Source organism: Sapajus apella, unplaced genomic scaffold, assembly GCF_009761245.1.
Source record: "Sapajus apella isolate SASKATOON/1434 unplaced genomic scaffold, GSC_monkey_1.0 scaffold15, whole genome shotgun sequence".
Taxonomy (NCBI): domain Eukaryota; kingdom Metazoa; phylum Chordata; class Mammalia; order Primates; family Cebidae; genus Sapajus; species Sapajus apella.
The window spans coordinates 32,623,642-32,648,766 of NW_022436955.1; the positions used below are offsets into that span (position 1 = coordinate 32,623,642).

The window sequence follows — 25,125 nt, forward strand, 5'->3', positions numbered from 1 at the left end:
AAAAATTCAAAAAAAATTAGCCAGGCATGTTTGTGGGTGCCTGTAATCCCAGCTACTGGGAGGCTGAGGCAGGAGAAATGCTTGAACCCAGGAGGTGGAGGCTGCAGTGAGTCAAGATCGTGCCACTGCACTCCAGACTGGGCGATACTCCATCTCTCTTCCCCCCCCCCCCCCCAAAAAAAAAGACTGTGCTCATCTGTTAGGTTCCTTTTTTAAACTTTAGACTTACAGAAAAGTTGCAAAAATAGTTTAGAACCCCTGTACCACCCTACCCAACTTCCCTAATGCTAACATCATACGTAACCACAGTAAAATTATCTAATTCCAAAATTGGCACTAACATCAGACTACTGAGCACCACAAAGACCTGATTCCAACACAGCTACCCTGCTCCAGGGCACCCATGGGTGGTGCTGCAGAGTGCCATCTTCATTTCTCTCCATGAGGTTGATTTCTCATGTTTTGATAATTGACATGGAACAGAAGGGAAGCTGGATCTGCCTTTCCCTGTGGTGCTCTCGAGCACACGCAGGTCACAGAAAAGCCCAAGACGTGATGAGAAAGCCTGAACACGGGGCATGTGTGTCTCTCACTGGGAAATATTTGGGCCTGAGGAGATGGGGCTGACGGAAGCTGCACACAGCAGGAGGCCTAGGGTGTGCAGGGGACTCCCTTGGAGGTTTAGAGGACAGAACGACATCCACACAAAGGTCCCCAGGCTCACGCAAGACTGGAATTGGGCTACTCCCAGCCAGATCCCTGCCCACACCCCTGGGAAGAAGGGTCTGGAGGGCCATGCCACAGCCGGGGGACTGAATAACCCAAAACTGAGCCGAGCTCCAGCCTGTCTCACAAATCCTAAAAGCAACAGCTGAAAGGGGCAAAATGGTTCCAAGGAATTATGTGCATCCCAGAACAAAGCCCGATAAGATTTACAGGAATACACAATTATCCAGCATATAATGAGGTAAAATTCACAACGTCCAGCATCCAATCAAATGTTCTCAGGCATGGAAGGTGGAACAATTCGAGCAAAGAATAAATAGCATAGCAGTGGATTACAGTGCTGGAGTGCAGCAGCACGACCGCCTTCAGGGATCAAGTGATTCTCCCACCTCAGCCTCCTGAGTGGCTGGAGCGACAGACACGTGCCACTACGTCTGGCTAATTTGTTTAACTTTCAGTAGAGATGAGGTCTTCTTAAGTTGCCCAGTCTGGTCTCAAACTCCTGGACTCCAGCGATCTTCCCACTTTGGCTTCCCAAAGTGCTGGGATTACAGGCATGAGCCACCACACCCAACCTACAACTTTTCTGTAAACCTAAAAATTTTCAAAAATAAAAAGTATACTGAAAAAAAAGTCCTGGGCATGTAAATAAGAAAATAGAACTGCATAGGGGGAAAAAAAAAATCAATCAAAAGCAACCCAGAATTGATACAGAAGGCAAAATCAGTAGATGCAGACATGAAATCATATAGCTCAGTTCCCCACATTCAAAAACTAAAAACATGGAAGATATGAACACACAATGGGATGAACCTGTAAAGGTGAAGACTGCACTGTGTGAAATGAAAAACACACTGGGTGAGACTCACAGAGGAACAGGCATTCACAAGATCTGTGAACTAAGAGAAACGGCCCAACAACACCTCCAGCATGAACACAAACAGATGGATCACTGGGGCAGACCCTGAGGGTAGCATGTGTGAAGTGCAGCGGCCTAACCTACAGGTAAGTGGAGTTCCCAAAGGAGGTGGAGGGCAGAAAAAAATATGTAAAGGAGGCTGGGTGCAGTGGCTCACACCTGTAATCCCAGCAATTTGGGAGGCCCAGGCAAGTGGATCACGAGGTCAAGAGTTCAAGACCAGCCTGGCCAAGATGGTGAAACCCCATCACTACTGAAAATACAAAAATTAGCCAGGTGCGGTGGCAAGTGCCTGCAATCCCAGTTACTTGGGAGGCAGAGGTAGGAGAACCGCTTGAACTCAGGGGGGAGAGGTTGCCATGTGCCAAGATAGCGCCACTGCACTCCAGCCTAGGCAACAGACTGAGACTCCGTCTCAAACAGAACAAAACAAACAAAAGTGAAGCAATAAAGCCTGAACATTTCCAAGTCTGGATGAAAACTGTAAACTCTAGTGATCCAAGAAGCTCAGCAAATCCCAGTCACAAAACATGGAGAACCAGACCAAGGTACATCGCAGAGGTGAAAAGAAAATCTTAAAGGCAGTCAAAGGGGAGAAATCAGATAAAGAAGAACATACAACGTAAGCCACAAGTTCTCAGGGAAACAGTGAGCACACAGCCAGGGGCCAGAACCTGTAAGTCGTGCAGAAAAGCATTTGTGAGAATCTTTCAAAAACAAAGGTCCAGGCAATAGTTGTCTAACTCTGGGAAGGAATCTCCTGGAACTCTGCACTCCCCGCCACGCACCCTACCCTCTGCTTGAAGCATTCAGTTCAAGAACCATGCTGAGCACAGGACTGCACACATCCTTTGCAAAATCCTTTCCACTACAACCGTCAATGCATAAGTAAGTGTAACCCTGAGTTATGTGAGCCACTCTCACCAAATTATTTAACCCAAGGAGGGTTCATGGAAACCCAGATTCGTGGCAGGTCGGTGAGAAGCACAGACACAGTAACCCAGGGCTTGCAATGGGTATTGGAAGTGGTGGCAGTCTATGAGACTGAGTCCTCGCCCTGCGGTATCCCACGCTGTCTCCTGGTAGACAGTGCTGGGACTGCAGTGGATTGGGGGACACCCGCTGGTGTCCCCTGCAGAACTGACTACTTTTTTGCTCTTGGGGAAAAAACCCACACATCGGGTCACAGACGTCTTCTGTGTTTTCTGTGCTGACTGCCGCTCTGGTATGAGAGCAGAGGAAAAGATTTCCCTTTTCCCTCTCAGAGCCCTACTAACTAAGCTTAGAAATTCATGAAGTAAAACCTGTTAAAACTGCACAGACAGATACACAAAACCGCAAACTGTGGTCACAATTTTAACACCTTGTTCTCAATCATTGAGAGGACAAGCTAACAGAAAATCAGTAAGGACATGATGGGTCTTTCCTGAAGGAATAAATAATAAGCTGAAGTTAATTACCTGGATAAGGGAGTATAAGGCAGATTTTCACTCTTTTCATGTTATCTTACATTTTCTACAACGGGTAAAAATGGTTTATTTTTTGAAAACGCCTCAATGGGCCTGCCAGTCCACTTTCTACATGGGCAGCACCCTTGATGCCATGCTGAGATGCTCCAGGATCTGCATCCAGTTCAAGAACACATGGTGAGCACAGATTCTCGGCAGGCACTGTGCTGAAGCAGGCCTATCTCAGGTGTCCCTCAGAGCCGAGCTACAGAAGTTAATGCTTAACTCAGCATCTGTAACGCACTTCGGATGTCAGCCTACAAAAGCACACCCAATCAACACGGTCGGGTTCAAAGACAACCATGTCTAGTACCTCTGGCACACCCAGAACCTGCACTTAACTAGGCTCCTAGGACAGGAAGTCCCCCAAGGCTGCTTTTCTCTTAATACTAGGTTAGGAAAAAAGAAAACTGGGAATACATTTAACCAACTCCACAGGAAATACGTGTCATCAACTACACAGGAAAACACCTTCAAGAGTGAACTTGTATCTACTCACCACCTTGGGATCTACCTGCATCTGAACTGAGTGAGTGATCTACAGTCAGCAAGGCCCTTTCTGTTTGTTTCCCCCAAAATTCCCTTTGTAAACTCCATGCAGTTTCTTCACATTTTACTTATTATTCAAAGCCCATGCAAATGGTAGCCCTCAGTGGAGCCTCCGGCAAGCCCAGCCCCCAAGGAAAAAGGGTCTCCCTCCCTCTCCTTTGCCCTACACACCTCATCTCACAGGAGCTTCTGGAAGTCTCTCTCAGGACCTAGCACCTTCTTGCTACATCATAAATACCTTGAGGTCACCATGCCAGCCTCATTCAGCTGTGCTCACAGGTGACATGGCTCACACCCTGGGACCAAAAGAGTCCACCATACACATTCAACTCGAGTCCACTGCACACATTCAACTTGAGTTTCCTTTTTTTTGAGAGGGAGTCTCACTTTGTTGCCCAGGATGGAGTGCAGTGGCGCGAACTTGTATCACAGTAACATCGCCTCCTCCTACTTAAGTCTCCTGATTACAGGCTGGGATTACAGGCGCCCACCACCATGCCCAGCTAATTTGTGTGTATGTGTATTTTTTAATAGAGACAGAGGTTTCACCATGTTGCCCAGACTGGTCTTGAACTCCTGACCTCAAAGTGATCTGCCCGCCTTGGCCTCCCAAAGTGCTGGGATTATGGGAGGAAGCCACCGTGCCGGGCCTATTTTCCTCTTATCGGGAGTAGGAAGGTCCACCTCAGAAAATCTTGAAGGATTAAAGGGGAAGTAGCTGGCTGATGCGAACAGGCAGGAATTACTCCAAGCGGGGTACTACCGTTTGTTCCGGAATCCGGCAGAGCCCTGCACGGCATCCTGCACAAAACAGGCTCTAAATATTTCATGAATAGAAGAAGACATGGCAGACAGTGGGAATAATCATTCTGATCTGCATGAGGAAGATGTATAAAAACAAGAGCGAAAAAATCACAAAGGAAAGTTCTTGTAATCGAGACTAATATAATTGTGAGAGCTCTGAATAAGTAAAGCTCAAACCACTATGTGTCAGAAGTGAATGTGAGTTCCTAGACCCCAGTGTTTGCTGAATGGAACACAGCAGTGTTTGTAGCTCACAGACTGCTCCTCCCCACCTCCCTAACCCGACTGCAGACTCGCCCGTTCACAGCCCAGGTTCCAGGCAGGCTCCCCAGGCCACTCCATGCCATGAGCACAAGGTCCTGCTGAGGTCCATGGGCAGGCAGCAGGAGCCTCTGACCTGCTTCTTTACATGACACAGGCACATTCTGGGACTGCAATTCCACAGTGGCCTCCCTGTTCCTGAAAAGCAGGCGTCTTCCTCTCCTCCATGCCTGCCACACCACTCTTACTCCTCAGGAAACTTCTCATTATAAAAATAGCTCTTGTGGGCTAGACGCAGTGGCTCCCGTCCATAATCCCAGAACTTTTGGGAGGTCAAGGCGAGTGGATCACTTGAGGTCAGGAGTTCAAGACCAGTCTGGCAGGGTGAAATCCTATCTCTACAAAAAATACAAAAATTAGCTGGGTGTGGTGCTGATGGCACATGTAATCCCAGCTACCTGGGAGGCTGACGCAGGACAGTTGCTTAAACCTGGGAGTCAGAGGTTTCAATGAGCCAGTATTGCACCATCGCACTCCAGCCTGGGTGACAAGAGCGAAACTCCATCTTAAAAAATAATAATAATAATAATAGAAACTAAAAACAAAACAAAAATAGCTCTTGTGGAAAAATGAGGATATTTTCTACTCCTCATCTCAATAAAACCTGAAAAGACCACTTTCATATACAGGAGTCATCTTTCACGATAAAGAGCTTCTTTAAGGATGCTGTAATATTATATATAACCATTTCCATAATAAATGGCCTAAAGAGATAAACACAAGAGGTCATTGAGTTATTTTTTAAATGTTCAGAGTGGTGCTGTTGCCTGTTCTTGGCCTTCCAATTAAGACAGGTTGGCTGTAGCATTGTTGGAAAGCCTCAAGGTTCATCTGCAGCCAATTCAGAGGTGGCAATTTCTCCAAGGCTACTTAGAGCTGATGAGAGAACTCCTTAACTGCTAAAAAAGATTTCCAAACCTGGCTGATCTGAAGGTAGTGAGTTATCTCAATTGATTATTCAGTCAGTTACAGACCCAACTCCCTGTTCTACTCTTTTCCCGCTTCCCACTACTGCACTTGACGAGTCTTTAAAAAAAAGATCTCGAAACAGGCAAACACATCATAGTATGCTTTTAACTCACCGCAATCCAGATCATCTTAAAAGATCTGCACAATTTTGAAAAACAAAGACAAGTTATTAAACCAGGTGACCAGACTGAACCACAGGACAAGATGAAAGAAGGCCAAGAACAGAACAGCACCACTCAAACCACCTAGAAAGTGAGATGCTTGGTCAATGTTAAGACAGCATCTTAGCAGGAAGAATTATACAAGCAAAGTAATCTGGCTGAGCCCCAGGGAAGGGCTGTGTACTGCCAGAGGAATGGGCTGGACTCTTTCCAGCTCCATAATCCTGGGACCCTGGTGGCAAGCTGTTAAAGAAGAGCCCAGTCCTACACTGTGGGGCACAGCCTGTGTGCTACTGGCATACAAAGATAAAAGGAAGGAGACAGGTCTGTGATGCTAGCTCACAACTGGGACATGTGCTACATCTGTGAGCATGCACCCAGGAAGAGGCACAGACCCACCCTAATGAGGAACCAAATCTTCCATGTCCGTAAGAATCCCAGGAAGAGACTCATTCCCCAAGGTCACTACATTAGAACCCTCTAAAACTGCACACACATTTGCGAGCAAATGTATTGGGGGACGTAGCTGACACAAGTAGACTCTCCTAAGTGTGTGAAATGTTTAAAAATTGTCAATAAGCATACAGGCTGACCTGCTTCATTCAACTACATTTCCTCACACGGACTGAAGAGCTTGGCACAGCTGCTCCCTAGGTATAAAACCGCCTGATGACAATGCCTTCTGAGCTGGGTGACACCCGCCCTGATGATCCAGCTCACTGGAGAGCTGCTGTGCAGCATGTCTGTTGATACGCACTACGTCCCAAGCCCGCAGCACTCATCCTGTGTGTATCCTTCACAACAAATCAAGTATGTGCAAAACACTGCTGCCGCATACCAGACACAGCAGCCTCTGGACAGGAAGCACCATTCTTCCGTGAAAGAACGACCGACATGCAAACTCTGATTGTTCAGACACGAGTACTGGCTGATCATTTCGGAAAAATGAACAAAGGAAGGCTGCAAGTTCATACAGAACACCTCAACAACTTGTCAATGTGAAAATTCAATTTTCCAAAGGTAAGAATTTTGGAAAACTTCATGAGCAGACAGTTTCTGAAGAATTAAAAGTCCCCCTTGATGAGACCAGTGGTGCTTTCTGACACAGTGAAATCAAGTGAATCCACATCTGGAGATGCACACCAGTCAATAGCAGCAAACTGGCCCTTGGTGCACACTGTGTGCCCACCTGGGCGCACCTCCAGATGTGGACACACAGGCAGGGGAGCCACACCCACCGCCAGAGATGCCCAAGGGAACCCTGAGACACAAGGGCGGCCCCCTCTGCTGCTGCAGACTCTCACAACACCAACACCTGCTGGGTTTTGCTGTCACATCAATGAAAATCTCCAAAATTAAGTCAGAAAGCTATTAAAACACTCTTCCATTTTCCGACTAGATTCTTTTTTTTTTTTTGGTATGCTTCAACCAGAACATATTTACAACAGACTGATGCAGAAACAGCTAGGAGAACCCCGCTGTCTTTTAGTAAGCCACAAAAAATGGGGTTTGAAAAATTTTAAGAAAATGCTCCTCAGGCCGGGCGCAGTGGCTCATGCCACTTTGGGAGGACAAGGCAGGTGAATCATCTGAGGTTGGGAGTTCATGACCAGCCTGACCAACATGGAGAAACCTCGTCTCTAATAAAAATACAAAATTTGCTGGGCCTGGTGGTGCATGCCTGTAACCCCAGCTACTCAGGAGGCTGAGGCAGGAGAATCGCTTGAACCTGGGAGGCAGAGGTTGAGGTGAGCCAAGATCATGCCATGGCATTCCAGCCTGGAAATAAGAGCAAAAGGAAAGGAAAGGGAAAAAGGAAAGTGGAAAGTGGAAAGTGGAAAGTGGAAAGGGGGAGGGGGAGGGGAGGGGAGGGGGGAGAGAGGAGGGTTGGGGAGGGGAGAGAGGGGAGGGTTCGGGAGGAGAGGGAAGGGGTGGGGAGGGGAGAAAAAAGAAAGAAAATGCTCTTCTAATCACTATTCTTTTTTTTTTGTGATGGAATCATGCTCTTATTGTCCAGGCTGGAGTGCAGTGGCGCGATCTCACCTCACTGCAGCCTCCACCTCTCAGGTTCAACTGATTCTCCTGCCTCAGCTTCCTGAGCAATCGCCACCATGCCTGGCTAATTTTTATATTTTTAGTAGAGATGGGGTTTGTCCATCTTGGCCAGGCTGGTCTTGAACTCCTGACCTCAAGTGATCTGCCTACCTTGGCCTCCCAAAAGTGTTGGGATTACAGGCGTGAGCCAGTACATTTGGCCAGATCACTAATTTTTTATAGTGCAAAATACAGGATTTTTTAAAAAAAAAAAGAATGTGCTACTTACATGCAATGGGTTTATTATTTCTATTTTTTATCGCAATTGGTATACAGACATTTTACAATCCTTCAGGTTTAACTTGGCAAATGTCAGCAGATAAACCCACAGAGCCAGAGCTCTTCAGGCACCTCCACATCCAAGGGCATCTCACAGTCCTGAGGGTGAGGCCTGGGCAACAGGAGCACGGCAGAGACAGCCATCTGTCCAGGACAGATGTCCACGGCAGACACCAGCCAAGACCCCTTCACAGCAAGGCCTCGCACCAAGTCCAACTACACAGATTCCACCGTAAATGCTGGTCAACTCGACGTACATTACAAAATCCGAGTTTTCTCAAAGAAAACTGAAGGTTTTCTCAAAGAAGCTGAAGCTTTCTGAGTCTTTCGAGTAATTCTGGATTCCCAGCACCATATCACTCCCTGCCAGCCGCACAGCAGGATACACAGGCAGCAGGCTTTTCCCGTGGCCAGCCTTGCTGCTACCCAAGCTCCTTTCTGTTCAAAGAGGGGCTTCTGTGGAGATACAGTCGCCTCCGATGGGGAAGAGTAGATCCCCGGCTGCAGCACATGGATGTGGATAGCAAAGGGCCCACATGTCTCAGGCTGAGGAATAATGAAACTTTCCCTTTTCACTCAGGAAGAATAAGACACAGTTCCCAATTTTACAGTGTGCTTCTGTGGATGCTGACCTAGTATTGTGGTTGGAATGTCCAGATGAAGATGATCCAGAAGCCTCTCCTCTGAGCATCTTATGAACAGGAAAGGGACAAGAGTGGAGCCCTCGGCAGCAGGCGGTGGCCAGACGACTCTGGCAACATCTCCCAATTAGCTCAGCACCAGCACACCAGCCTGCGTCCTGGGCATGGGACTCTGCATCCCTGGTCAAAGCAGTTGCCTTGGGTGGCAACACAGGACCCTCAGGCACTGATCACCTGTCGCTGAAACGGTGCAACATTCACCTACCAAAAACGACCACAAAGAGCCAACAAGCCTGGTCTGTCTTGAGTCAGTAAAATTAAATTGTGTTTGGAGAATATGGTGACACTGAAACAGCTAGAGATCATGTGTAATCTCAGCAATTTGGGAGGCTAACATGGGAGGACTGCTTGAGTGTGAGACCAGCCTGGGCAACATAGAAAGACCCCATCTCTATTAAAACAAAAAATTAGCCAGGTGTGGTGGCATGCGCCTGTGGTGTCAGATAGTCAGGAGGCTGAGGCAGGAGGATGGCGTGAGCCTGGGAGATTGAGTCTGCAGTGAGCTATCTAACTGTGCCACTGTGCTCTAGCCTGAGACTGTGTGTCCCCCGCCCCCCAAAAAATCACAATATACCGTTAAGTGTCTCAGGCCCAGGTTAGAAATTATTAGTCTAGTCTCTGACAGAAAAATCAGGGGACTAAGCAAAGGTACTTTCGAGCCCAAGAGTGCCGATGCAGTGGCAAGCACACAGCTCAGCTGGCTGTGCACCACCACACAGGATCCCGGGGCAGGGAACATCTCCAACAGTATCTGGACAAGGCCTCAAAGACCCCTGAGAGACTACAATCATCCCTCTCTCCCATCAGCATCATCCATGTTGAAAATCTGTTAGCGAACTCCATGTGTTGTAAGATCTGGTTTCAGGGTTTCCTCAGCAGAGGGCACAGCGTCCTCCTGTCACTGTCCAGGCGCTCTAAACACAGAGCAGGGGCACCATGACACAGCAGGAGTCCACACAGACACGAAGCAGGGGCCCATGACATAGCAAGAGTCCACACAGACATGGAGCAGGAGCACCATGACACAGCAGGAGTCCACGGAGACACGGAGCAGGGGCACCATGACACAGAAGGAGTCCACGGAGACACGGAGCAGGGGCACCATGACACAGCAAGAGTCCACACAGACACGGAGCAGGAGCACCATGACACAGCAGGAGTCCATGGAGACACGGAGCAGGGGCACCATGACACAGCAGGAGTCCACGGAGACACGGAGCAGGGGCACCATGACACAGCAAGAGTCCACACAGACACGGAGCAGGAGCACCATGGCACAGCAGGAGTCCACGGAGACACGGAGCAGGGGCACCATGACACAGCAAGAGTCCATGCAGACACAGAGCATGGGCACCATGACACAGCAGGAGTCCATGCAGGCAGCGTTTCCTCAGCAGAAGGCACAGTGTCCTCCTGTCACTGTCCAGGTGGCTCTGAACATGGAGCAAGGGCACCATGACACAGCAAGAGTCCACGCAGGGACACCTGCTCATCAAGGCAGGTCAGAGACAGAGGTCAGAACCGAGTTCAGGTGCCAGTGGCTGGCTTTCTTTACTGTTCACTTCTCCATAAGAAAAGACCACAGAGACAACTGCAAGTGACCCAAGACACCCTCAGAGGTGAGTGGATAAACCACCCAGTGTCCACTCAGACCACAGAACATCACCAGGCCCTGAAAAGACACAGAGGGACGGTAAATGCACGCTGCTGAGTGAAAGCAGCACAGCAACAAAGACGACGCCCTGTAGGGTTCCTACTCTGTGACATCCAGGAAAGGGCAAAACTGTGGAGATGCACCAAGATCAGCAATGCCGGGGGCTGCGGAGAGGGAGGGAGGGAGGGAGGGATGTGTAGCAGGAGCACGGGGGCCCTGGGGCAGTGAAGCTACTCTGCATGATACCACAGCCGTGGGTCCACGTCAGGATATGTGCGTCCAAACCATACGCTGCACAGCAGCAGCTGGACCCTGAGGTCGTGTGGCCTGTGGGTGATGACGCTGTGTCCAGGGGGTCACGACTGCAACAAACGGCCACTCTCTTTGGGATACTGAGGCCAGGGGTGCAAGGGAACCCTTCGTACTTTATGTTCAATTTTCCTGTGAACCTAAAGCTGATATTTTTAAAAAAAAAAAAAAGTGGTTTTTTTTTAAACACTTTGTTAAAAGTGACCCTCCTATGATAAACACAAAATGTCCTGCAGCACAGGGCTTGGATTCACACAGCATAGATCGGCTCCCAGAGCACGGGGAGGACCAGGCCACCATGACCAACAAGCAGTACAGCTGCCTGTCACAACAGAGGCAGCCTCTGTCCCAGCCCTGCCTGTGCTGGAGGCTGGTCATCTGACAGGAGCCCCTGTAGCCCACCTCCAGTCACCTGGACCAGCTGCACACACACCCGACGCCTGCTGCCCTCTCAGAGGCTCCACCCTCCTAAGTTCACAAACACATCCTCCTCACCCTCTTCTGCCCAGTGCTGCCTGGCATAGTGCCTACCATCACGATGTAAAGGGAGGCCCTGCATGCACATGGACGAGTCCACAGCGCACTGGCCCTGAGGTTTTCTCAGTAAAATTTTAAGTTACCAAGATGGAGTCTGTCTCTGTCGCCCAGGATGGAGTGCAATGGGACCTCAGTTCACTGCAACCTCCACCGCCTGGGTTCAAACGATTCTGCTGGCTTAGCCTCCCAAGTAGCTGGGACTACAGAGAGCCACCACCATACCTAGCTAACTTTTGTATTTTTAGTAGAGACGGGGTTTCACCATGTTTGCCAGGCTGGTCTTGAGCTCCTGACCTCATGATCCACCCACCTCGGCCTCCCAAAGTGCTGGGATTACAGACATGAGCCACCGCGCCCAGCCATAAATTTTTCTCTTGATTATGCGGCCACAAAACATCACTTTGGGATAATGGGAAATTAATGCTAAGCTTTAAAATGCCAAATGTGAAAGTTTATATACAGTGTAATCCTTATTTTGTAAAATTATAGAATATATTCAACATTTTAGATTTAAATATTTTATCTTGGGTGGTAGGATCACACGATTTTTACTTTCTTCTCTATATTTACTAGTGTTACGAGTTGAAATGTGTCCCCCAAAATGATATATGGCTAAGTCCTAACCCCAATAACACAGAGAATGGCCTTACTGAAATCAGGGTCTTTGTCGATGACAAAGAAGGTGAGATCACTAGGGTGGACCCTCACCCCGTAGGACTAGTCTCCTTCTGGAAAGGGCGGGTGCGGACACTCAGATGTGCACGCAGGGAGAACGCCACAGGAAGACGGAGGCCAAGATCGTGGTGATGCGCCCACAAGCCTGGGCACACCAGAGACTGACCACAAACCTCCAGAACCTGGAGAGAAGCCTGGAGCAGATGCCCCGCTGCAGATAGCTTGGTCTCAGAGCCGTGGGGGAACAAATCCTTGCTGCTGAGGCTCCCGGTGTGTGGTGCTTTCTCACGGCAGCCCAGGAAGACTCCCACGTCAAGTTTCCTTCTCTGTCCACGAACCTCATTAATAACGGAAAGTCTGATTTTTCCATAAGGCACTGAATCTGTGTAAATTTTAGAGTAAAGATGAGGACCTACAGTTCACCGCATGAAAGCTCAGCCCTTCCAACAAAGGCAGGCAAAACGTGAAGCCCATTGTGTCTGGGCTCCTACACTTTACTTCACCAGTCCTCTGCAGAAAGAACGAAGCTTGTGTAGTGATATTAATGTGTAGTTCACATGAATTCCTAACCTTAGCAAGCCACAATAAGGTAACTGGTATTAAGGGCTTAAGCTGGTAGACACATCAATTTAAATTTAGTTAGTGGCTCAGCCCGTACCTAACACGTGAGGAAGCCAAGGCAGAAAGATCACTTGACTCCACCAAGTTCAAGAGCATCCTGGGAATGATAGGGAGAACCAGTCTCTAGAAAAACATTTAAAAATTGGCTGGGTATGGAGCGCAAGCCAGTAGATTCTCAGCTACTTGGGAGGCTGAGGTGGGAAGATGGCCTGAGTGTGGGAGTTCAAGGCTACAGTGAGCTCGGCGGGGAGTGGGGGGTGCAGCACTGCGGGGTGATGTGAGGGGGGCTCTGCGGGGTGATGTGAGCGGAGGTCTGTGGGGTGGGGTGATGTGAGTGGGGCTCTGTGGGGTGAGGTGAAGGGGGTCTATGGGGTTAGGTGGGACAGTTTGCAGGGTGATGTGAGGGGGGCTCTGTGCCGTGAGGTGAGGGGGCAGCTCTGTGGGGTGAGGTGAGGGGGCCTCTGTGCCGTGAGATGGGGTACGGGCTCTGCGGGGTGAGGAAGGCGCGGGTGCTCCACAGGAGGAGGTCAGAGGTGTGGCACTGCCAGAGGAGGTGGGGCGGGAGACACTGGGGGTGAGGCCAGGGGGCCTGCAGATCCTCCAGGCTCTCCCAGGGGAAGGAGCCCAATCAGGGACAGCTCCATGATGCTCCCGACAAAGCACAGCACCCAGCCTTCTAGCAGAGATCTCTTTTCCTCCTGGGTTGTAGCTCGAGAGTAAGGCCAGTTGCCTCAGCCCCACCTTCAAACACCAGGCTCCACCTGGCACTGCCCCAGGAGGTGCCCAACACCACCACCGTCACTGGGCTGCATGGTGGTGGATGACCTGGAAAGCTGCTGTCATCACTGTGCACTGGCATGCCATCAGCCACTCGGTGTGACGTGCCCTTGAGCTCTCAGGTGAAACGCTACAGAGAAACTTCCTATTGGCAGGTGGACCCCGCACTCGCTGGGGCCTGATCTGCTCACTCTCTTCGGCTTTAGGAGCACTGACAGGAAGCATCTGATGGGCTAACTCAGACAGCCACATGATGTGTAAACAATCCTGCATGGCCTGCTCCCCACTCCTGACTGGACTCCGCACCGCGCATGGAAGAACATGGAGAAGCTCATCTGTCCAGATGTCGTCTGAGGACATGTGTCTCCTGAAGGATCCGCTACCCTAGGGAGCAGCAGAGCGCACGCAGGTGAGGGCAGGGCAGGGCAGGGAACCCAAGTTCTGAGGAAGTTTATCGGTGAGTGAGGCACCGCACTCTATGAGGGCACCCCCAGGAAGCCCACAGATAAAGCAACCGGACACATGCTCAAGGAGGATTAGGTAATGACAGCTGCTTTAAAACAAAGTACGCCCCCAAACAGACCAAGACTGGACACCTTAGTTAACAGCCCTGCTGCCTCCCTGGGAAGGGTTTCAAAACATTTCTTTAGGTGAGTACGATGGCACATGCCTTTGCCTTTAATCCCAGCTACTGAAGAGGCTGAGTCAGGAGGATCACTTGAGGCCAGGAGTTTGAGGCCAGTCTGGGTAACATAGCAAGCCCACTTCTAAAAAAAGTAAAAATTTAAAAATCGGCCAGGTATTGTGACATGCACCTGTGGTCTCGGCTAGTTGGGAGGCTAAGGAACAGTGATCGTTTGAGTCCAAGAGTTGAGGCTCTAGTGAGCCATAACGGCACCGTGGCACTCCAGCCTAGGCAACAAAGCAAGACTTGTCTCTTAAAAAAACAAAACAAAAACACATCTTTACGTTACGGAACACAGAAAGTAAACAGATTATAAGATTAAAATAGGGTGAAAGAATGCAAGAGACTCAGAATATGGCAAACTTTTAACTAAAATTCCAAACTACAAGAAAGTCTCAGAGCAAACACCATGTATGCTGCTAGCCAAGCACATGTTTGTCAAGAACCAGGAGTCCTCTCAGTCAACACCAACATTCAGTCACAGGCACAGCCCACAGGTGGCTCAGCCCACCAGCCTCAGGCAGCATGGGGCTGAGAGGGGAAGCCCAGTGTGGGCTACTGCAAACCTCCATTCTGGTCTCCTGCCCACCCCAACCAAGGCACTAAACCATAAGTAAAGACTCGGAGAACATGAACATCTGTGCAACTAAGGCAAATGGAAGTGCACAAAGGAAGCCACCTTTATGTAATCAAAGGGCATGCATAAAACTGCCTTAGCCACAAAATATTATTTTGTTATTTTACAAAAAATGAAGCATCAGTTTAAAGCGTATGGGGTAAAGAAGAGAATGAAAACCTGCCTTTGAAAACACTGCTGACTGGCAAAGCTCCCAGCACTCTATCAGGCTGACTTGTGGGTCAGGAGAAGATACAGATGCAGTCACTACTACGGATCCTGAGGGCGAGAAACTCTGGATGCCCAGAGTGGCATGTTTAACCTTCCAGAGGTGAAGCCTGGAGAAGAGGCTGGGGCAGGCACAGATTGGTATGTGCTCAGCCATGCCTACCTCCAAGGGCATTCTGAGGATGAAAGGCATCATGTATCCAAATGCCACTTCGAGGCTGAATGGATGACACAAATAAGGAATCATCATGTAAATCACATCGCTGACTTTCGGATGGTGTTCTTTCCTTTAGAGTCAGTACAGAGAACTCATGAACAAACATCCTGTCCACAGACCACCATAAATGCAGTTTGTTGTTTTAAATAAAAGTGAAGGCAGACTCCAAAAAGGAACTCTGAATAACTTCTCTCCCTACCTCCCCCGGGGCCACGGTCCACACCACAGCCCAGTGCCCAGTCAGGCGCTCCCACAGCACAACTGACCACACCAGTTAACCTGTGACACTGTGAAGCCACGGAAGGGACACAACAAAACCTTTCTCCAGTCACATTTCTCTACAATTATTTCTAAATGAGTTTCAGGGCGATTTTTCCCAGATTCTGTGTTCTCAAACAATTTTTACTAGCTTCTAACAGATGCCCTACTTTAGCAATAAAGGGAAGAGAAAATACAGCATAGTCAGGTGTCACTGAATGACAGGAAGATGTCCTGAGAACTGCATCGCCAGGCAATTTCATCATCGTGTACCCGTCCTGGAGTGCATTTCCACAGACCTACATGGTGCAGTCTACTACACATTCCAAGGCTGTGTGGGGCAGCCTGCAGACCTATACAGCACACTACCGTGCTGGACGCTGTAGCAACTGTAACACATGGTATTTGGGTCTCTAAGCCTAACTAAACATGGAAAAGGTACAGTAAGAATACAGTGTTAAGATCTTATGGGGTCGGGCGTGGTGGCTCACGCGTGTAATCCCAGCACTCTGGGAGGCCGAGGTGGGTGGATCGCCTGAGGTCAGGAGTTCGAGACCAGCCCGACCAACATGAAGAAACCACAACTCTATGAAAAATACAAAATTAGCTGGGCATGGTGGCACATGCCTGTAATCCCAGCTATTCTGGAGGCTAAGGCCGGAGAATTGCTGGAACGCAGGAGGTAGAGGTTGTGATGAGCCAAGATAGCACCACTGCACTTCGGCCTGGGCAACAAGAGCAAAACTCCGCCTCAACTTTAAAAAAAAAAAAAAAAAAGATCTTATGGAAGGAGGGAGGTACCACCATATGTAATCTGTTATAGAATAAAATGTTATGTGGGGCATGACTGTATTTTGTAGGGCACATGTGCAAAACAGCTCCTCTGTTCACACGAGTAACTGTTTTTTTCTTTTTTTTTTTTTTGCTTTCTGTTTTTTTGTTTTGTTTTGTTTTGTTTTTGAGACAGGTTCTGGCGCTGTCACTCGAGGGTGGAGCGAAGTGGTGTGATCTTGGTTCACTGTAGCCTCAACCTCCTGGGCTCAGGCGATCCTCCTACCTCAGCCTTCCCAAGTAGCTGTGACTACAGACATGCGCCACCACACTTGGCTAATTTTTTCTTGGGGCGGGGGTGGGAGGCGGTAGAGACAGGGTCTTACTGTGTTGTCTGGGCTGGTCTTGAACTCCTGGGCTGCAGCAGTCCTCTCGCCTTTGCCTCACAAAGTGCTGGGATTACAGGCCTGAACCACCATACCTGGACTTAACAGGTAACTTTCCTATCGGCCTTTCTGACTTCTTCAGGTAAGGCATGTCCTCGCAGCCACAATTCAGGAAATGCACCGAAGTGTCCTCAAGGCCTGTCCATGAAGCTCCTCCTTGCAGCCAGACCCTGGTGCTCAGGGCTCAAATACCTCACATCTTCACCCAGCACTCTTCACAAAGGATGCACTGCAGTGAATCCCAAATTATCGCCAGCAAAATTCCAGCCAGAGTAATTGCAGCACTTTGGGAAGCCAAGGCAGGCAGATCACCTGAGGTCAGGAGTTCAAGACCAGCCCGGCCAACATGGTAAAACCCCATCTCAAGTAAAAACACAAAAACTTAGCCGAGCGTGGTGGCCAGAACCTGTAATCTCAGCTACTCAGAAGGGTGAGGCAGGAGAATCGCTTGAACCCCAAAGACAGAGGCTGCAGCGAGCTCTAGCCTGGAGGAGAGAGTGACACACTGTCTCAAAAAAAAAAAAAAAAAGAAAAAAGAAAAAGAAAAAAACTTCAGCCAGAAAATCACCGAAGTCCTAAGTCTGGTTATGCACTTTGTTTTCTCTTTCTTAACAATAAAAACACAACAAGGGATTTGGTGCTGTGAGCAAGAGCTCTGTGGGAGTCGGCACCCAAACATGCTGGTCTCCAGGACTGCATGCCTCATGCCAGCGACACTAACTGAAGCACAGACCCTCACCGCCAGGTCAAAAGAACTCCACAGCACGGCCTCGGCTGCACTCCTGAGGGCAACAACAAACCAGCCGCGCACTATGAGACTTGCAGTCAGTCCTAGAGCAGAAGCAGCAGCTGTGGTCTCAGAAGGACGCACAGGCAAAGGAGCCGCCGTGCACCGTGACAACACAACAACATGATCTCTGGCCATGCCCAGCGTCAGCACACAGACACGCAGGCACCAGAGGCCACAGTGAGTTAGACAGATGTGTTCACCCAGTGCTTCTGGTCTGGGTGGGGACAGAAAAGAGACAAGGAAAGCACAGGGCAGCAGATCAGACACAGGGTTTAGTTTACCCCAACTCCGATGCCGGCGTCTGCCTGGAGGGAGGAGGAGAGACTCCTGAAGAAGAAGAAGAAAAGACCTCAGTGCCTCCCTTGAGCTGATAAGTGATGCCACCAAGCATGACCCACGACACTGGACAAAGCCTGTGTCCAGGGCAGGGTGCCCTGCTGGAGGGAGCAGAAGGACAGCTGTGGAATACGGAAGGGGAAAAGGAAAATGAATGGGAGACAAATCAGCAACATTAAGAACATCCAGGCCGAAGGTGGTGGTTCATGCCTGTAATCTTAGCACTTTGGGAGGCCAAGGGAGGTGAGGGGATGGATCACTTGAGGTCAGGAATTGACACCAGCCTGGCCAACATGGTGAAACCTGGTCTCTACTAAAAATACACAAATTAGCCGGGTGTGGTGGTACACGCCTATAATCCCAGCTACTGAGGAGGCTGAGGCTGGAGAATCCCTTGAACTTGGAAGGCACAGGTTGCAGTGAACTGAGATCGCGTCACTGCACTCCAGCCTGGGCAACAAGAGTAAAACTCTGTCTCAAAAATAAAAAAATAAAAAATAATAACATGCAGATGGAAAAGAGCAACCTAAGAAGACACACAAGAAACATCAGCATCTTAAGAAAAGGACTGAAACGGATTGACAGAAAAAGACTAGTATTTTTATATAAGGAACATAGGGGAAAAAAGAAAAAACTTAAAAAAGCAACGAAATGAAATTAACTCCTTTGTCCACAAAGTAAAACTCAGTCTTCCATTAACTTCAAAAAGCCAAACTGATAAATTTTTAAGAGTAAACACACCTATCACAATGCGTACAAAATCACTGCTGTCAGGTCTCAGCTACAGCTGCCACACAGTGGTACTGCCCCTGCCCTAAAGCTGGTCCCAGACTCCAACAGGAAGCTACTGCACGCGTGTGACCGCTGAGCAGGAAGACAGGCCAAGACAGCTCTAAGTACTTGTGCATGATCCCGGCAAAGGCTGCACTGTTTGGCAAGCACTGGGTGCTACAGATCCAGCCAACGAACTCCCTGAGAGAGCTCACACCAATGACGTTCCCTCCAACGCCCGGTTCTCCGCCCCAGAGTAGTGGCAGCCCTCAGGACAAGGACGGCAGTAGCACTGTGGCAGCACTTCCACATTCACTTGAGCCGTGGGCTACCACAGACACGATGACCAGGACAAAGAGGCGTGACGCTGGCAAAACCACCAGGTTTGATGCACAGAAAAGGCCAGCATCAGCACCCAATTGTCCGGGCAGAAGAGCAAGAAGACGACAGGTGTGCAGGTTGTTAGAAACAGCCTCGCCTTGACCCGGAGCATGGTGGCAAGCGGCCATCACCAAGCTGTGGCACACCGCAGGCCTACTGCATCTGGCAGGAGAGTAACACCCGGTGCCCAGGCTGACAAGCGTGAGCACCACCCCATGCATACCCAGACCCTTGGAATGAGTGTGAAAGACACCCCAGCCATGCCCAGGGCTACACCAGCCCCTCCTCATGCCCCCTGCCTCTCTCCCTAGAGTCCAGAGCTAATACAACCGCCTCTGGCCTCAAAGTGGTGGAGCAGGGTCCCAGGACTCACTCACTTCACTTGATTGATCAGCCATGGAATCCTGAAAACCCTACTTCCTAAGCTTCTTTGGAGGCCTAGATTCCTCTTGTAATAAAAATGTGGAAAATGCAATTTTCTGGGATTTTGTAGGAAAAAGAGAGAATGTAAGCGACACGGTGCAGCAGAGCGTGTGCCTCTCACAGACATTAGGAGTTACTGGAAAACCCAAACAGGCCGTGTGAGTGCAAGACCAGGAGGAACACAAGAAAGGTGACCCCAACCCTGCCTCTGGGAGCAAAACCGAACAGAGCCACAGCACAGCAGAGAATTCAGAGAAGCCACCTGCCCGAAGGCCAGAGCAGCCAAGGCCAGCGAGCCCTGGGGCCAGGTGCCAGGCCCCTAAAAGAGCAGAAAACAGATTTTAGGAGAAGTCCATGGTCTGAGGAAATGAGATGTGCTCACACACCTGATGACAGCTTCCCTCAGCAAATCCACCCCTGCCAGGTTACTGAACTTTATCTAGGTCCACTCTTCTGCCTCCACAGGACGCAGACCAAGTCCTGGTGTGAGACTAATTGCTAGGCTACAACCAAGCTCAAACCCCCACAGGTTCCAGCACCCCTAGCCACCAACACAACTCTGTTCAAGATCCACTTATCAACAAGGTTGAGTGGAAGACGTCTCCCACCCTTAGTGCATTCTTTCTCCATGGGTAAAGCCAGGGTCTCCTGTGGGTTGTCTCGTACACGTCATGGCCCTGCCCACTACAGCACAAAAGCATACAGGTGTCAGGGAGATGAGCAAGACAGCCGGCTTCTCAGAAGAGCAGGAGAGGCTGGGTGCCAGGGCTCATTATGCCTATAATCACACAGCTTTGGGAGGCAGAGGAGGGAGGACTGCCTAAGGCCAGGAGTTCCAGGACAGTCTGAGTAACACAGCAAGATCCTGTCTGTACCAAAACACACACACACACACACACACACACACACACACACACACACACACGAAAATTGGCTGTTATGTTATCAAAAGTTTCCATTTTAACACTGAAGTTTAGAATACAGTATTACTAAGCCAAGATATCCTGGCATTTTATAGGATTTGTTTAACAAGATCCAATCACATCTAAACTGGCATCTTTGAGCTCACTTCTCAATTGCAATCCAAATTTTTAACACAGTTTGCTGTTCAGCTACAGGGAAGCATTTAAGAGAGAACCCAACCGGGTGGGTACAGCCCTTTCAGCATCACCTGAAACCTCAGAAATCATTACCAAGCCCATCCCCAAAGACTGTGTTTAGTAAGCCACCAGGATTCAGTATTCAGAAACTTTGTTCCCACTAACAAAACACTGGCAAGAATAAATTTGAAACACAGGCTGACAGCACCCAGGCAATGAAGAGAATGAACAGAAAAAGACTCATGGATAGCGACGGGTGGCGGGGGGTGCGATGGTCTCGGCCTTCGACCAAACTAAGACATGCTGCAGAGCTGAGGCCTTCATCAGGAACCACGCAGAGGCACAGAGGAGACACACCTGCCCCAGGCTACAAAGGCCTCCCCTGCCCTCTTGCTTACGGCCCTGTTTGCCTTCCAGACACAAACAGGCCCCGAAAGCAGCTGCTATCCTGCTGATGTACTGACAGCATCAGATATGAATAAGAATCCCAGTTTTATTTTTTCTAATAAACAAATCATTCATTTAGCAAAAGGTCAACAATACCAAAAGCTATAAACAATACCAAAAGCTATAAAAGTGTCCTTTGATTTACAAAAAACCCTCGCTCCTCATTTCCCTTACTTTCCCATGCCCATGCAGAGAGCCCTCTGAGCCTACGGGAAGCTACATGGAAGGGGGTGGGGAGTGGTCCACCGTGGCCAGGGCGAGACAGAAACCACATGTGCATGAGCACGTGTTCCACATAGAGCTGTATGTACTGGGCCACAGCAAAAACAGGGCCGGACAGCTCCTGCTGCCAAAGTCAACACGTTCCGGCTGCCGGGCCTCTGCAGGCACTTTCTTCAAAGCTGTCTACGGAGGGAGGGACAGCCAGGGCAGGGGGCCCCCAGCAGCAGCACAGGGGCTTGAGTTCCATGCTGGCAGTCCATATCCAGGGCCATGCCTCCATGCCAGTGCCCTCCACCACATCCCCTCACGCGCATGCTGGTGCCACCATGGAGCCCCAGGGACCCTTTCACTCTACTTCTCTTTCAACCTGCTGCCCTGCACCAGCGGCCAGCACTGCCTTCAGAATCCCTACACACAATCGAGGTTAACCTCAACTGCACCTGAGAGGGGTGCAGACTGCCCTAGCTGGGCCACATGCAACACATCTCGCTGTTGGGGTGGTCCATGTCTTCCTTTTTTCTTTTTCTTCTAATCCTTTTGTCACCCAGAGCTGGCATACAGCGGTGTGATCACAGCTCACTACAACCTCTGCCTCCTGGGCCAAGCAATCCTCCCCCCCTCTCAGTTTCCTGAGTACCTATGACAACAACAGGCATGCACCACCACCCCTGGCTAATTTTTGTGTCTTTTTGTAGAGAAGGGGTCTTGCCATGTTGCCCAGGCTGATCTTGAACTCCTGACTTCAGGGAATCCTCCTACCTCAGCTTTGCAAAGTGCTGGAATTACAGAGGTAATCTCATAGTATCCAGCCAATTTACATTTCGAATCCCACCACTTGCCATCCCTTTTGCCTCGGGCCATCCTCCCACCTCACCCTCCCAAAGTGCTGGGATGACAGGCGTGGTCTCGTGGTGCCCCACCAGTTTACGTTTCGAATTCCACTGTTATCCCATTGTTGACATTAAGCGTATGCCAAATTATTTTTCCCAATGGACCACACAAATAAATAATTAAGATCCTTATTCCACAGTGGGTAAAAGGAGACAAGAATTCTCAGCAGAACTTGAGGAATCCGATGGCCAGTCAGGAAGATGCCTCCCAGAGTCTCCTGGCCATGCACCCCCACCCCCCACCCAATCCCTCCCGCTCAGCCAGGCACTGGGGTGATCAAGCCACACTGGACCCTCCGTGTCTCCTTCCTCCTCCCTTCCTCTTTTTCCCACCAAAATCTCAGCAAGTTGTAAATGGGCCTTCTGTTGGCAATGACATGTGTTAAGACACGCAGAGCCCTTACTCCATTTGCTACAGGGAACCAATTACATTTGACAAGAAACAAGGCGGATAGGAAAAGGGGACCTTGGTGTTTTTGTGTCCGTTAAGGTTCACTTCATCAGCTTCAACTACTTTATACTAGAAAAACAATTTACAAACTAGATCTAATTGTTTCAAAGCGTCTATTTTCATGCAGTCTTGTTTCTGTAAAGTGTTATTTAATCTCTGAAGATGACTTTACAGTAGGTATGACCACGACCACTGCCCAGGGTAGGAGACTGAGGCTTGGAGAGCAGAAGGGAGGGTCAGGGCCACAGAGCTAGCACCAGTCAGCCCAGCACACACAGGCTGCCCTGGACCCTGGCCCCAACCCAGGGCAGGACCAACCAGCCCAGAATCCATCCAAGCTGGGCACCTAAGTCATGCCCAGAAGGGAGAGAAGAGCACAGCGACACATACTGAAGAAGCAACTATGGAGCTCATCTAAACTGCTGACATTCCACGTTAAGTAATCAAATTGAAATATAGGAATGACACAAATAGCAATGAAAAATTTATTACAGAACCCGTAAAATTCTTCTTCTTTAGTTGAGACAGGGTCTCACCCTGGAGCCCAGACTGGAGTGCAGTGGCATGATCACACCTCACTGCAGCCTCAATCTTCTGGGCTCAAGTGATCCTTCTGTCCCTCTGTCAGCCTCCCCAAGTGGCTGGGATCACAGGCAGGAACCACCACGTCTGGCTTATTTTTTCATTTTTTGTAGAGACAGAGTCTCATCATGTTACTCACACTGTTCTCGCACTCCTGAGTTCAAGTGATCTACCCACTCCATCCTCCCAAAGTGCTGAGATCACAGGTGGAAGCCAGTGTGCTTGGCCAGCTATTTTTTTTTTTTTAAACTCTGCAGTTTTTTTAGAAACCCTCCAAATCAATGGATAACAAGCCTCATCAAGGTCCTCACATGCCCATGTGGGTCACGGCGCCCAACCTCTGCTCGGGAGGGCCTCTCTGCAGAAACACTACAGTCTCCCTTGTCCCTAGAACAGACCTCATGCTAAGGGCCTTCATCTTATTCAATCTAACCACCACAGAACAAAAAAAAAAAAGACAAAAATCAGTATTAATTGAGTGTTTATAGCTCACAAAAGTGACAAATGGCATTAAACACCTTAGATTATTACTGTGACATGGTCAAAAATGAGAACATTTCCTATGTCATCAAACCTATGTAACAGCACATCTACTGTTCTCAATGCATTACAGTGCTACACCATGAGGCCAATTTCAGGTCCCGTCGGCAGAGTCACTGATAGCTTGTTCCCCTTTAATCAGAAAAGCACGTATTTTGTTGAATCCATCTATTTTTTTTTTTAGGAGACAGAGTCTCACTCTGTCACCCAGGCTGGAGTGCAGCACTGGGTTCTTGGCTCACTGCAACCTCCACTTCCTGATTCAAGCAATTCTCCTGCCTCAGCCTCCCAACTGGCTGGAATTACAGGTGTTCACCACCATGTGTGACTAATTTTTATATTTGTAATAGAGACAGGGTTTCACCTTATTGGCCAGACTGGTCTCAAACTCCTGGCCTCAAGTGATCTGCCCACCTCGGCCTCCCAAAGTGCTGGGATTACAAGTGTGAGCCACCTCGCATGGCCACTAATTGTTTATTAATAATTTCATTTTTCACACTAGTAAGCAGCATTTTAGCCAGGTGTGGTGGCTTTGCACCTGTAATCCCAGCACTTTGGGAGGCTAAGGCAGGAGGGCTGCTTGAGGGCAGGAGTTCAAGACAGGCCTGGGCAACATAACGAGACTGTCTCTACCAAAAAAAAAAAAAAAAATTTTTTTTAAGAAAATGCAGCAATTTGCTTTTCTTTGTCATACATTAAGGTCAGCAGTATCCTTTACACAAAGAGGCACAGCTCAGACCCTGGGGTGTGGGGGTGCTCCCGTATCACTGGCCCCCTCTTCCCATGTACCTGGCCCCTCCATGGCACCCCTTTTATCACAACCAGACTCAGTCCAACTCCAGATCTTGAAGAACATCTCACCTGATCATGACCACCACCACCATCCAGGCTGGCTTCACTCTAACCGCAAGATCATCCCCCAGATTAAGAGAAGACAATTCTAGACCTATCTTCAGGGATATCTCAGATTTCCCTTTCCTCAAACCTCATCTCCATTTCCAAGGAAATACTTCAATAATGTGAACGACACCAGTCAGGTGTATTTCAGAGTGGCCTGATTCCACCGTGACTGAGATAAAGCATGTGCAACTCCCGGAAGAAGTTGCAGGAAAGATTCTTTCACGTTTGCTAGGAGTAACAAACACAAACCAGATCATGTATTTTTGGACTGTTCACTTTAAAACCCTCACTCACACTTGGCCAAATTATGAAGATTTAAATTAGCCAAGAGTTTCCTCTCCAATTGCTGTCAGCCCACGTATCAGAGAAAATAACCTGCCAGTCACCGTGCGTCTCCCGAAGGAGGGAGGACTCTGTCCTATAGCAACAAGTGTTTGATCAGAGCCAAGGCCAAACTCTTTACGGAG

At 49.2% G+C, this 25,125-nt stretch overlaps 1 protein-coding gene across 8 annotated transcripts in view; it reads right to left on the minus strand.

The window, feature by feature from the left end:
• ANKRD11 (ankyrin repeat domain 11) overlaps positions 1 to 25,125 on the minus strand; it is a 221,437-nt gene that overhangs the window by 116,162 nt on the left and 80,150 nt on the right. The gene's annotated exons all lie outside the window — the stretch shown is intronic.